Below are 17,254 nucleotides of genomic sequence, written 5' to 3'. Positions count from 1 at the left end.
GACAAGCACAAAGACAGGTGAAACAGATCAGGGTGTGATAGAAGCTTCTGAATTAGCAGTGAGTGATCAACAGTATTGAAATCCTTTGACCAGTCAATGAAGAAGGCAGCACAATGTTACCTTTTATCCATACAGTTCACATCATTTATAACTAGGGATGCAGCAGAGATAGTGCTATGACCTGGTCTAAAATCAGACTAATGTAACGTTCTTTGCTTCACGGAAACATGGCTCACTGGAGAGACGCTATCCGAGGCAGTGCAGCCAACGGGTTTCTCCACGCATCGCGCCGACAGAAACAAACATCTTTCTGGTAAGAAGAGGGGCGGGGGCATATGCCTTATGGCTAACGAGACATGGTGTGATGAAAGAAACATACAGGAACTCAAATCCTTCTGTTCACCTGATTTAGAATTCCTCACAATCAAATGTAGACCGCATTATCTACCAAGAGAATTCTCTTCGATTATAATCACAGCCGTATATATCCCACCCAAGCAGACACATCGATGGCTCTGAACAAACTTTCTTTAACTCTTTGCAAACTGGAAACCATTTATCCGGAGGCTGCATTCATTGTAGCTGGGGATTTTAACAAGGCTAATCTGAAAACAAGACTCCCTAAATTTTATCAGCATATCGATTGCACAACCAGGGGTGGAAAAACCTTGGATCATTGTTACTCTAACTTCCGCGACGCATATAAGGCCCTGCCCCGCCCCCCTTTCGGAAAAGCTGACCACAACTCCATTTTGTTGATCCCTGCCTACAGACAGAAACTAAAACAAGAGGCTCCCACGCTGAGGTCTGTCCAACGCTGGTCCGACCAAGCTGACTCCACACTCCAAGACTGCTTCCATCACATGGACTGGGATGCAGCTATTCCCTCCGCAAGGCTATCAAACAAGCTAAGCGTCAGTACAGAGACAAAGTAGAATCTCAATTCAATGGCTCAGACACAAGAGGCATGTGGCAGGGTCTACAGTCAATCACGGACTACAGGAAGAAATCCAGCCCAGTCACGGACCAGGATGTCTTGCTCCCAGGCAGACTAAATAACTTTTTTGCCCGCTTTGAGGACAATACAGTGCCACTGACACGGCCTGCAACGAAAACATGCGGTCTCTCCTTCACTGCAGCCAAGGTGAGTAAGACATTTAAACGTGTTAACCCTCGCAAGGCTGCAGGCCCAGACGGCATCCCCAGCCGCGCCCTCAGAGCATGCGCAGACCAGCTGGCCGGTGTGTTTACGGACATATTCAATCAATCCTTATACCAGTCTGCTGTTCCCACATGCTTCAAGAGGGCCACCATTGTTCCTGTTCCCAAGAAAGCTAAGGTAACTGAGCTAAACGACTACCGCCCCGTAGCACTCACTTCCGTCATCATGAAGTGCTTTGAGAGACTAGTCAAGGACCATATCACCTCCACCCTACCTGACAACCTAGACCCACTCCAATTTGCTTACCGCCCAAATAGGTCCACAGACGATGCAATCTCAACCACACTGCACACTGCCCTAACCCATCTGGACAAGAGGAATACCTATGTGAGAATGCTGTTCATCGACTACAGCTCGGCATTCAACACCATAGTACCCTCCAAGCTCGTCATCTAGCTCGAGACCCTGGGTCTCGACCCCGCCCTGTGCAACTGTGTACTGGACTTCCTGACGGGCCGCCCCCAGGTGGTGAGGGTAGGTAACAACATCTCCACCCCGCTGATCCTCAACACTGGGGCCCCACAAGGGTGCGTTCTGAGCCCTCTCCTGTACTCCCTGTTCACCCACGACTGCGTTGCCACGCACGCCTCCAACTCAATCATCAAGTTTGCGGACGACACAACAGTGGTAGGCTTGATTACCAACAACGACGAGAAGGCCTACAGGGAGGAGGTGAGGGCCCTCGGAGTGTGGTGTCAGGAAAATAACCTCACACTCAACGTCAACAAAGTCGGCTTTCTATTCCGCAACAAAGCCTCCTTCACTCACGCCGCCAAACTTACCCTAGTAAAACTGACTATCCTACCGATCCTCGACTTCGGCGATGTCATCTACAAAATTGCTTCCAACACTCAACTCAGCAAACTGGATGCAGTTTATCACAGTGCCATCCGTTTTGTCACTAAAGCACCTTATACCACCCACCACTGCGACTTGTATGCTCTAGTCGGCTGGCCCTCGCTACATATTCGTCGCCAGACCCACTGGCTCCAAGTCATCTACAAGTCCATGCTAGGTAAAGCTCCGCCTTATCTCAGTTCACTGGTCACGATGGCAACACCCATCCGTAGCACGCGCTCCAGCAGGTGTATCTCACTGATCATCCCTAAAGCCAACACCTCATTTGGCCGCCTTTCGTTCCAGTTCTCTGCTGCCTGTGACTGGAACGAATTGCAAAAATCGCTGAAGTTGGAGACTTTTATCTCCCTCACAACTTCAAACATCAGCTATCTGAGCAGCTAACCGATCGCTGCAGCTGTACTTAGTCTATTGGTAAATAGCCCACCCATTTTCACCTACCTCATCCCCATACTGTTTTTATTTATTTACTTTTCTGCTCTTTTGCACACCAATATCTCTACCTGTACATGATCATCTGATCATTTATCACTCCAGTGTTAATCTGCAAAATTGTAATTATTCGCCTACCTTCTCATGCCTTTTGCACACAATGTATATAGACTCCCCTTTTTTCTACTGTGTTATTGACTTGTTAATTGTTTACTCCATGTGTAACTCTGTGTTGTCTGTTCACACTGCTATGCTTTATCTTGGCAAGGCCGCAGTTGCAAATGAGAACTTGTTCTCAACTAGCCTACCTGGTTAAATAAAGGTGAAATAAAAAAATAAAAACATGATTTAGATGTGACAAGGCAAGGACACAGTATATTGTGGTGCGTGAACTGGCCATACGCGTTCGCTTAAGTTACAGTCTTACCGTTGGCTAACGTTACCTAGCTAGCTAACTGGCTATCAGCAGCCAAGGACGTTCGCTAGCTTTATTTGTTTTGTGCTCTGATTACACACATGTTTTTCAGGTCAGCAATTTACACATGATGACTTCATCCGTAATATGAAAAACTGTTCTTGGCTAAATATAGCTATCTAGATGTCCTCGCAAGTTGGTTAGCTATCTAGCCAACGTTAGTTCTCATCTTTCACTATCAAACAGTAACATGCAAAACACTAAAAAATTCCACAAAGAAATAAGAAAAAATATAAAATAATGCAAATCCACATTATATCAATTCAAATAGAGACATGTAGCGAATAAATAATTTATACATTTTAATGATTCTAAATAGTTGTCTAAATCAGATGTCAAGTTAAACCAAATCTTCATCAAGTTTGATTTGTGTATGAAACATTTTCATGATAAAATAAAGAGATGTATGACATTTTCACGTTAAAATTGTGGATTCAGTATTGTGAAAATAACATGTCAAACTTAGATATTTCAATGGTTGTATGCATTATGTTGCCAAGATATAGTTTTACATCAGTCCAGAACACTTCACTATGTAAACAATGACAGAATAAGTGTTCAATAGATTCAGTTTCTAGTTCACAAAAACTGCATTCACTGGTAACATCAGGTATATGTTTAGAAATCAAGCTACGACACAGATAGAATCTATGGAGCATCTTAAAGGAGATCTCCTTTACGTTATTGATGATCACCATACATTTGTTCTGAGTGAGCCAAGCACAGCGCCAGTCTACATCAAACAATGAAGCTCAACAAAATATTGCAGAGGGAATAGACTTCCTGTAGAAAATATCCCATAATAAACAATTGTTGAATTTCTTATCTAGTAAATCTTTGCCATTCACCTGGATATGGCTTACTCTTACTGGTATAATGTCAGAAATTGGCTAGCTACCTTTTTCCACTGTTCGTTAGCTAGCTATCGTTCAGCTGACTGGTGTTCGCTAGCTACAGAGGTTAGCTACTGGACTTTGTACAAGCTAGTTAACGTTAGCTAGGTAATGTTAGATACTTAGCTACCTCGCTAATCAAAATATCTGTTTGCATTTATTGATTAGTTACAGTTACAGTTTAAAGAAGTGGTGTAAAGTACTTAAGTACTTTTACTTTTGATACTTAAGTATATTGTATCAATTATATTTACATTTGATGCATAAGTATATGTAAAACCAAATACTTTTAGACTTTTACTCCAGTAGTATTTTACTGGGTGACTTTTATTTGAGTCATTTTCTATTAAGGATATCTTTACTTTTACTCAAGTATGACTATTGGGTACTTTTTCCACCACTGGTTTTAAAGCACATTCTCTTGCAATTCTATACCTTTTTCCATGTCTATTGTGTATTCATGTGATATTTGAGAGACTCGAAAACTACCACAATATCTATGGAATAAAAAACGTGAGCTGACTTGGGATAGTTGATCTGGACATTACCCCCGCGCCCCTCCAGCGTGACAACCACGGGGCGCACCCCACAGTTTGGGAACCACTTGGTTACAGTGTCTCTGGTCTATTCAGTAGATCAGGGTTTCGCAAACTCGGTCCTGCCCCCCATCTCCCGGTGCACGTATTTTTTTTGAGGGGGGGGGGCGCTAGCACTACACAGATCAAGTGTAGTGATCAAGCTTTGGTTATTTTGGGGAGGGGGCAGGAACAGAGTTTGAGAAACCCTGCCGTAGGGCTCGGTACCGTCGGGAGGGTGTACGTCTTTAGTCGACGACAGTGTGTCTGGGTAATGAATACAGACGTCCATTACGTCATTCAGACAGGTGCTTTTTTTACTCAGTGTTTTCAGACTATACAGCAGCTGTCCATTTAGCACTTGCAGCATAGCTTTTATAGTTGATGCACGTCGATAACTTATATTACGTTAACATTTAATTAAATAAGCCACTATTCAGTCTCTTGAATAGAATAACATTTTGCGCTTTGCAATTGGAGACTGCTGTATATGGGCGGGACTTCCTTGTAGCCAACACTGTTTATTTGTGCGTGTTGCAGAAATAGCAGAGAGATCTTGCACAGAGCAGATAAGAAGGTAAGTTTGACTTTAGTTCGTCTTTTTAGTCTTTATAAATATCCGCACTCTAAAACGACGTTTAGTCATTTTGAATCTTCATCTCGACCATTATACATTATTATGAACGTCTCCCTTTGACCGTGTTATGGGTGACTGTTGGGCAGCAGTCACTTCGGGGATAGTAGCTAACAGCTGATTATGAATACCATAATAATACCATTTTGCAGTAGGTAACTACCGAGCTACTGCTAGCGGTATATTGGTTACATTTCCGACTGTTGCATTATTGGGAGGTCATTTGTCATTTAGATGCAGTTTGTGCCCAGTAACCCTCCGGATAACTCATCGGTAGCTACATCATAACAGTCCTACTGTCTGTCGTTTTACTCGTTGCAATATGATGTGTGCGGTGCAGCTGTGAGTGGGTTTGCTTTAGCACTCGTTTCATATGGATTGTCATTAATAGTAATAAACATGTTGTGCAACATCATTCTACTGTACACTGTAGCAGTAACACAGGACTTAGTAGCCGTCTCTTCTCCAAGCACATAGGCCAGGCTACTGTAGCAGTAACACAGGACTTAGTAGCCGTCTCTTCTCCAAGCACATAGGCCAGGCTACTGTAGCAAGTCACAACGTGTTTGTAAACAAGCCAAGGAGGATACATAGCGAAGTGCACGTAGACACACTACTGGACACTCAACACTGTCTATATTCACCACAACACTGTATTCAACATTGTCTATATTAACCACAACACTGTTCAACACTGTCTATATTAACCACAACACTGTATTCAACACTGTCTATATTCACCACAGCACTGTATTCAACACTGCCTATATTAACCACAACACTATATTCAACACTGTCTATATTAACCACAACACTATATTCAACACTGTCTATATTAACCACAACACTGTATTCAACACTGTCTATATTAACCACAACACTGTATTCAACACTGTCTATATTAACCACAACACTGTTCTCAACACTGTATTCAACACTGCCTATATTAACCACAACACTGTATTCAACACTGCCTATATTAACCACAACACTGTATTCAACACTGCCTATATTAACCACAACACTGTATTCAACACTGTCTATATTAACCACAACACTGTATTCAACACTGTCTATATTAACCACAACACTGTATTCAACACTGTCTATATTAACCACAACACTATATTCAACACTGTCTATATTAACCACAACACTGTATTCAACACTGTCTATATTAACCACAACACTGTATTCAACACTGTATTCAACACTGTCTATATTAACCACAACACTGTATTCAACACTGTCTATATTAACCACAACACTGTACTCAACACTGTCTATATTAACCACAACACTATATTCAACACTGTCTATATTAACCACAACACTGTATTCAACACTGTTTATATTAACCACAGCACTGTACTCAACACTGTCTATATTAACCACAACACTATATTCAACACTGTCTATATTAACCACAACACTATATTCAACACTGTCTATATTAACCACAACACTGTACTCAACACTGTCTATATTAACCACAACACTGTATTCAACACTGTCTATATTAACCACAACACTGTATTCAACACTGTCTATATTAACCACAACACTATATTCAACACTGTCTATATTAACCACAACACTGTATTCAACACTGTCTATATTAACCACAACACTGTATTCAACACTGTCTATATTAACCACAGCACTGCCTATATTAACCACAACACTGTATTCAACACTGTCTATATTAACCACAACACTCTCTATATTAACCACAACACTGTATTCAACACTGTCTATATTAACCACAACACTGTATTCAACACTGTCTATATTAACCACAACACTGTATTCAACACTGTCTATATTAACCACAACACTATATTCAACACTGTCTATATTAACCACAACACTGTATTCAACACTGCCTATATTAACCACAACACTGTATTCAACACTGTCTATATTAACCACAACACTGCCTATATTAACCACAACACTATATTCAACACTGTCTATATTAACCACAACACTGTATTTAACACTGCCTATATTAACCACAACACTGTATTCAACACTGTCTATATTAACCACAGCACTGCCTATATTAACCACAACACTATATTCAACACTGTCTATATTAACCACAACACTGTATTCAACACTGTCTATATTAACCACAACACTATATTCAACACTGTCTATATTAACCACAACACTGTATTCAACACTGTCTATATTAACCACAACACTGTATTCAAAACTGTCTATATTAACCACAACACTGTATTCAACACTGTCTATATTAACCACAACACTGTATTCAACACTGTCTATATTAACCACAACACTGTCTATATTAACCACAACACTGTATTCAACACTGTCTATATTAACCACAACACTATATTCAACACTGTCTATATTAACCACAACACTGTATTCAACACTGTCTATATTAACCACAACACTGAATTCAACACTGTATTCAACACTATATTCAACACTGTCTATATTAACCACAGCACTATATTCAACACTGTCTATATTAACCACAACACTATATTCAACACTGTCTATATTAACCACAGCACTGTATTCAACACTGTCTATATTAACCACAACACTGTATTCAACACTGTCTATATTAACCACAACACTGTATTCAACACTGTCTATATTAACCACAACACTGTATTCAACACTGTCTATATTAACCACAACACTGCCTATATTAACCACAACACTATATTCAACACTGTATTCAACACTGTCTATATTAACCACAACACTATATTCAACACTGTATTCAACACTGTCTATATTAACCACAGCACTGTATTCAACACTGTCTATATTAACCACAGCACTGTATTCAACACTGTCTATATTAACCACAACACTGAATTCAACACTGTCTATATTAACCACAACACTGAATTCAACACTGTATTCAACACTATATTCAACACTGTCTATATTAACCACAACACTATATTCAACACTGTCTATATTAACCACAACACTGAATTCAACACTGTATTCAACACTGTATTCAACACTGTCTATATTAACCACAGCACTATATTCAACACTGTCTATATTAACCACAACACTATATTCAACACTGTCTATATTAACCACAGCACTGTATTCAACACTGTCTATATTAACCACAACACTGTACTCAACACTATATTCAACACTGTCTATATTAACCACAACACTATATTCAACACTGTATTCAACACTGTCTATATTAACCACAGCACTGTATTCAACACTGTCTATATTAACCACAGCACTGTATTCAACACTGCCTATATTAACCACAGCACTGTATTCAACACTGTCTATATTAACCACAACACTGTATTCAACACTGTCTATATTAACCACAACACTTTATTCAACACTGTCTATATTAACCACAACACTGTATTCAACACTGTCTATATTAACCACAACACTGTATTCAACACGGTCTATATTAACCACAACACTGTATTCAACACTGTCTATATTAACCACAACACTGTATTCAACACTGTCTATATTAACCACAACACTATATTCAACACTGTCTATATTAACCACAACACTGTATTCAACACTGTCTATATTAACCACAACACTATATTCAACACTGTCTATATTAACCACAGCACTGTATTCAACACTGTCTATATTAACCACAACACTATATTCAACACTGTCTATATTCACCACAACACTGTATTCAACACTGTCTATATTAACCACAGCACTGTATTCAACACTGTCTATATTAACCACAACACTGTATTCAACACTGTCTATATTAACCACAGCACTGCCTATATTAACCACAACACTGTATTCAACACTGTCTATATTAACCACAACACTCTCTATATTAACCACAACACTGTATTCAACACTGTCTATATTAACCACAACACTGTATTCAACACTGTCTATATTAACCACAACACTGTATTCAACACTGTCTATATTAACCACAACACTATATTCAACACTGTCTATATTAACCACAACACTGTATTCAACACTGCCTATATTAACCACAACACTGTATTCAACACTGTCTATATTAACCACAACACTGCCTATATTAACCACAACACTATATTCAACACTGTCTATATTAACCACAACACTGTATTTAACACTGCCTATATTAACCACAACACTGTATTCAACACTGTCTATATTAACCACAGCACTGCCTATATTAACCACAACACTATATTCAACACTGTCTATATTAACCACAACACTGTATTCAACACTGTCTATATTAACCACAACACTATATTCAACACTGTCTATATTAACCACAACACTGTATTCAACACTGTCTATATTAACCACAACACTGTATTCAAAACTGTCTATATTAACCACAACACTGTATTCAACACTGTCTATATTAACCACAACACTGTATTCAACACTGTCTATATTAACCACAACACTGTCTATATTAACCACAACACTGTATTCAACACTGTCTATATTAACCACAACACTATATTCAACACTGTCTATATTAACCACAACACTGTATTCAACACTGTCTATATTAACCACAACACTGAATTCAACACTGTATTCAACACTATATTCAACACTGTCTATATTAACCACAGCACTATATTCAACACTGTCTATATTAACCACAACACTATATTCAACACTGTCTATATTAACCACAGCACTGTATTCAACACTGTCTATATTAACCACAACACTGTATTCAACACTGTCTATATTAACCACAACACTGTATTCAACACTGTCTATATTAACCACAACACTGTATTCAACACTGTCTATATTAACCACAACACTGCCTATATTAACCACAACACTATATTCAACACTGTATTCAACACTGTCTATATTAACCACAACACTATATTCAACACTGTATTCAACACTGTCTATATTAACCACAGCACTGTATTCAACACTGTCTATATTAACCACAGCACTGTATTCAACACTGTCTATATTAACCACAACACTGAATTCAACACTGTCTATATTAACCACAACACTGAATTCAACACTGTATTCAACACTATATTCAACACTGTCTATATTAACCACAACACTATATTCAACACTGTCTATATTAACCACAACACTGAATTCAACACTGTATTCAACACTGTATTCAACACTGTCTATATTAACCACAGCACTATATTCAACACTGTCTATATTAACCACAACACTATATTCAACACTGTCTATATTAACCACAGCACTGTATTCAACACTGTCTATATTAACCACAACACTGTACTCAACACTATATTCAACACTGTCTATATTAACCACAACACTATATTCAACACTGTATTCAACACTGTCTATATTAACCACAGCACTGTATTCAACACTGTCTATATTAACCACAGCACTGTATTCAACACTGCCTATATTAACCACAGCACTGTATTCAACACTGTCTATATTAACCACAACACTGTATTCAACACTGTCTATATTAACCACAACACTTTATTCAACACTGTCTATATTAACCACAACACTGTATTCAACACTGTCTATATTAACCACAACACTGTATTCAACACGGTCTATATTAACCACAACACTGTATTCAACACTGTCTATATTAACCACAACACTGTATTCAACACTGTCTATATTAACCACAACACTATATTCAACACTGTCTATATTAACCACAACACTGTATTCAACACTGTCTATATTAACCACAACACTATATTCAACACTGTCTATATTAACCACAGCACTGTATTCAACACTGTCTATATTAACCACAACACTATATTCAACACTGTCTATATTCACCACAACACTGTATTCAACACTGTCTATATTAACCACAGCACTGTATTCAACACTGTCTATATTAACCACAGCACTGTATTCAACACTGTCTATATTAACCACAGCACTGTATTCAACACTGTCTATATTAACCACAGCACTGTATTCAACACTGTCTATATTAACCACAACACTTTATTCAACACTGTCTATATTAACCACAACACTGAATTCAACACTGTATTCAACACTATATTCAACACTGTCTATATTAACCACAACACTATATTCAACACTGTCTATATTAACCACAACACTGAATTCAACACTGTATTCAACACTGTATTCAACACTGTCTATATTAACCACAGCACTATATTCAACACTGTCTATATTAACCACAACACTATATTCAACACTGTCTATATTAACCACAGCACTGTATTCAACACTGTCTATATTAACCACAACACTGTACTCAACACTATATTCAACACTGTCTATATTAACCACAACACTATATTCAACACTGTATTCAACACTGTCTATATTAACCACAACACTATATTCAACACTGTATTCAACACTGTCTATATTAACCACAGCACTGTATTCAACACTGTCTATATTAACCACAGCACTGTATTCAACACTGTCTATATTAACCACAGCACTGTATTCAACACTGTCTATATTAACCACAACACTTTATTCAACACTGTCTATATTAACCACAACACTGAATTCAACACTGTATTCAACACTATATTCAACACTGTCTATATTAACCACAACACTATATTCAACACTGTCTATATTAACCACAACACTGAATTCAACACTGTATTCAACACTGTATTCAACACTGTCTATATTAACCACAGCACTATATTCAACACTGTCTATATTAACCACAACACTATATTCAACACTGTCTATATTAACCACAACACTGTATTCAACACTGTCTATATTAACCACAACACTGTACTCAACACTATATTCAACACTGTCTATATTAACCACAACACTATATTCAACACTGTATTCAACACTGTCTATATTAACCACAACACTATATTCAACACTGTATTCAACACTGTCTATATTAACCACAGCACTGTATTCAACACTGTCTATATTAACCACAGCACTGTATTCAACACTGCCTATATTAACCACAGCACTGTATTCAACACTGTCTATATTAACCACAACACTGTATTCAACACTGTCTATATTAACCACAACACTGTATTCAACACTGTCTATATTAACCACAACACTGTATTTAACACTGTCTATATTAACCACAACACTATATTCAACACTGCCTATATTAACCACAACACTGTATTCAACACTGTCTATATTAACCACAACACTGAATTCAACACTGTCTATATTAACCACAACACTGTATTCAACACTGTCTATATTAACCACAACACTGAATTCAACACTGTCTATATTAACCACAACACTGTATTCAACACTGTCTATATTAACCACAACACTGTACTCAACACTATATTCAACACTGTCTATATTAACCACAACACTATATTCAACACTGTATTCAACACTGTCTATATTAACCACAACACTATATTCAACACTGTATTCAACACTGTCTATATTAACCACAGCACTGTATTCAACACTGTCTATATTAACCACAGCACTGTATTCAACACTGCCTATATTAACCACAGCACTGTATTCAACACTGTCTATATTAACCACAACACTGTATTCAACACTGTCTATATTAACCACAACACTGTATTCAACACTGTCTATATTAACCACAACACTGTATTTAACACTGTCTATATTAACCACAACACTATATTCAACACTGCCTATATTAACCACAACACTGTATTCAACACTGTCTATATTAACCACAACACTGAATTCAACACTGTCTATATTAACCACAACACTGTATTCAACACTGTCTATATTAACCACAACACTGTATTCAACACTGTCTATATTAACCACAGCACTGTATTCAACACTGTCTATATTAACCACAACACTATATTCAACACTGTCTATATTCACCACAACACTGTATTCAACACTGTCTATATTAACCACAGCACTGTATTCAACACTGTCTATATTAACCACAGCACTGTATTCAACACTGTCTATATTAACCACAGCACTGTATTCAACACTGTCTATATTAACCACAGCACTGTATTCAACACTGTCTATATTAACCACAACACTTTATTCAACACTGTCTATATTAACCACAACACTGAATTCAACACTGTATTCAACACTATATTCAACACTGTCTATATTAACCACAACACTATATTCAACACTGTCTATATTAACCACAACACTGAATTCAACACTGTATTCAACACTGTATTCAACACTGTCTATATTAACCACAGCACTATATTCAACACTGTCTATATTAACCACAACACTATATTCAACACTGTCTATATTAACCACAGCACTGTATTCAACACTGTCTATATTAACCACAACACTGTACTCAACACTATATTCAACACTGTCTATATTAACCACAACACTATATTCAACACTGTATTCAACACTGTCTATATTAACCACAACACTATATTCAACACTGTATTCAACACTGTCTATATTAACCACAGCACTGTATTCAACACTGTCTATATTAACCACAGCACTGTATTCAACACTGTCTATATTAACCACAGCACTGTATTCAACACTGTCTATATTAACCACAACACTTTATTCAACACTGTCTATATTAACCACAACACTGAATTCAACACTGTATTCAACACTATATTCAACACTGTCTATATTAACCACAACACTATATTCAACACTGTCTATATTAACCACAACACTGAATTCAACACTGTATTCAACACTGTATTCAACACTGTCTATATTAACCACAGCACTATATTCAACACTGTCTATATTAACCACAACACTATATTCAACACTGTCTATATTAACCACAACACTGTATTCAACACTGTCTATATTAACCACAACACTGTACTCAACACTATATTCAACACTGTCTATATTAACCACAACACTATATTCAACACTGTATTCAACACTGTCTATATTAACCACAACACTATATTCAACACTGTATTCAACACTGTCTATATTAACCACAGCACTGTATTCAACACTGTCTATATTAACCACAGCACTGTATTCAACACTGCCTATATTAACCACAGCACTGTATTCAACACTGTCTATATTAACCACAACACTGTATTCAACACTGTCTATATTAACCACAACACTGTATTCAACACTGTCTATATTAACCACAACACTGTATTTAACACTGTCTATATTAACCACAACACTATATTCAACACTGCCTATATTAACCACAACACTGTATTCAACACTGTCTATATTAACCACAACACTGAATTCAACACTGTCTATATTAACCACAACACTGTATTCAACACTGTCTATATTAACCACAACACTGTATTCAACACTGTCTATATTAACCACAACACTGTATTCAACACTGTCTATATTAACCACAACACTATATTCAACACTGTCTATATCCACCACAACACTGAATTCAACACTGTCTATATTAAACACAACACTATATTCAACACTGCCTATATTAACCACAACACTATATTCAACACTGTCTATATTAACCACAACACTGTATTCAACACTGTCTATATTAGCCACAACACTGTATTCAACACTGTCTATATTAACCACAACACTGTACTCAACACTATATTCAACACTGTCTATATTAACCACAACACTATATTCAACACTGTCTATATTAACCACAACACTGTATTCAACACTGTCTATATTAACCACAACACTGTATTCAACACTGTCTATATTAACCACAACACTGTCTATATTAACCACAACACTATATTCAACACTGTCTATATTAACCACAACACTGTATTCAACACTGTCTATATTAACCACAACACTGTATTCAACACTGTCTATATTAACCACAACACTGTATTCAACACTGTCTATATTAACCACAACACTGTATTCAACACTGTCTATATTAACCACAACACTGTATTCAACACTGTCTATATTAACCACAACACTGTTCTCAACACTGTATTCAACACTGCCTATATTAACCACAACACTGTATTCAACACTGTCTATATTAACCACAACACTGTATTCAACATTGTCTATATTAACCACATTGTCTATATTAACCACAACACTGTATTCAACACTGTCTATATTAACCACAACACTATATTCAACACTGTCTATATTAACCACAACACTGTATTCAACACTGCCTATATTAACCACAACACTGTATTCAACACTGTCTATATTAACCACAACACTGTATTCAACACTGTCTATATTAACCACATTGTCTATATTAACCACAACACTGTATTCAACACTGTCTATATTAACCACAACACTATATTCAACACTGTCTATATTAACCACAACACTATATTCAACACTGTCTATATTAACCACAACACTATATTCAACACTGTCTATATTAACCACAACACTGTATTCAACACTGCCTATATTAACCACAACACTGTATTCAACACTGTCTATATTAACCACAACACTGTATTCAACATTGTCTATATTAACCACAACACTATATTCAACACTGCCTATATTAACCACAACACTGTATTCAACACTGTCTATATTAACCACAACACTATATTCAACACTGTCTATATTAACCACAACACTGTACTCAACACTGTCTATATTAACCACAACACTATATTCAACACTGCCTATATTAACCACAACACTGTACTCAACACTGTCTATATTAACCACAACACTGTATTCAACACTGTCTATATTAACCACAGCACTGCCTATATTAACCACAACACTATATTCAACACTGTCTATATTAACCACAACACTATATTCAACACTGTCTATATTAACCACAACACTGTATTCAACACTGTCTATATTAACCACAACACTGTATTCAACACTGTCTATATTAACCACAACACTGTACTCAACACTGTCTATATTAACCACAACACTATATTCAACACTGCCTATATTAACCACAACACTGTATTCAACACTGTCTATATAAACCACAACACTGAATTCAACACTGTCTATATTAACCACAACACTATATTCAACACTGTCTATATTAACCACAACACTGTTCTCAACACTGTCTATATTAACCACAACACTGTATTCAACACTGTCTATATTAACCACAACACTGTATTCAACACTGTCTATATTAACCACAACACTGTATTCAACACTGTCTATATTAACCACAGCACTGCCTATATTAACCACAACACTGTACTCAACACTGTCTATATTAACCACAACACTATATTCAACACTGCCTATATTAACCACAACACTGTATTCAACACTGTCTATATTAACCACAACACTATATTCAACACTGTCTATATTAACCACAACACTGTATTCAACACTGTCTATATTAACCACAACACTATATTCAACACTGTCTATATTAACCACAACACTGTATTCAACACTGTCTATATTAACCACAACACTGTATTCAACACTGTCTATATTAACCACAGCACTGTCTATATTAACCACAACACTATATTCAACACTGTCTATATTAACCACAACACTGTACTCAACACTGTCTATATTAACCACAGCACTGTATTCAACACTGTCTATATTAACCACAACACTGTATTCAACACTGTCTATATTAACCACAACACTGTATTCAACACTGTCTATATTAACCACAACACTGTCTATATTAACCACAACACTATATTCAACACTGTCTATATTAACCACAACACTGTATTCAACACTGTCTATATTAACCACAACACTGTACTCAACACTATATTCAACACTGTCTATATTAACCACAACACTATATTCAACACTGTATTCAACACTGTCTATATTAACCACAACACTATATTCAACACTGTATTCAACACTGTCTATATTAACCACAGCACTGTATTCAACACTGTCTATATTAACCACAGCACTGTATTCAACACTGCCTATATTAACCACAGCACTGTATTCAACACTGTCTATATTAACCACAACACTGTATTCAACACTGTCTATATTAACCACAACACTGTATTCAACACTGTCTATATTAACCACAACACTGTATTTAACACTGTCTATATTAACCACAACACTATATTCAACACTGCCTATATTAACCACAACACTGTATTCAACACTGTCTATATTAACCACAACACTGAATTCAACACTGTCTATATTAACCACAACACTGTATTCAACACTGTCTATATTAACCACAAC

General features: G+C 36.7%; 1 protein-coding gene across 1 annotated transcript in view; it reads left to right on the top strand.

Moving 5' to 3' along the window:
• The first annotated feature begins 4,959 nt into the window (after positions 1-4,959).
• enpp5 (ectonucleotide pyrophosphatase/phosphodiesterase 5) overlaps positions 4,960-17,254 on the top strand; it is a 31,131-nt gene continuing 18,836 nt past the window's right edge. Inside the window, exon 1 of the mRNA XM_065026112.1 lies at positions 4,960-5,032. The gene's annotated coding sequence lies outside the window, so the exon portion shown is untranslated. The remainder of the gene's footprint in view (positions 5,033-17,254) is intronic.

This window comes from Oncorhynchus nerka, linkage group LG13, assembly GCF_034236695.1.
Source record: "Oncorhynchus nerka isolate Pitt River linkage group LG13, Oner_Uvic_2.0, whole genome shotgun sequence".
Classification (NCBI taxonomy): domain Eukaryota; kingdom Metazoa; phylum Chordata; class Actinopteri; order Salmoniformes; family Salmonidae; genus Oncorhynchus; species Oncorhynchus nerka.
This window is presented reverse-complemented; position numbering and strand designations above follow the sequence as displayed.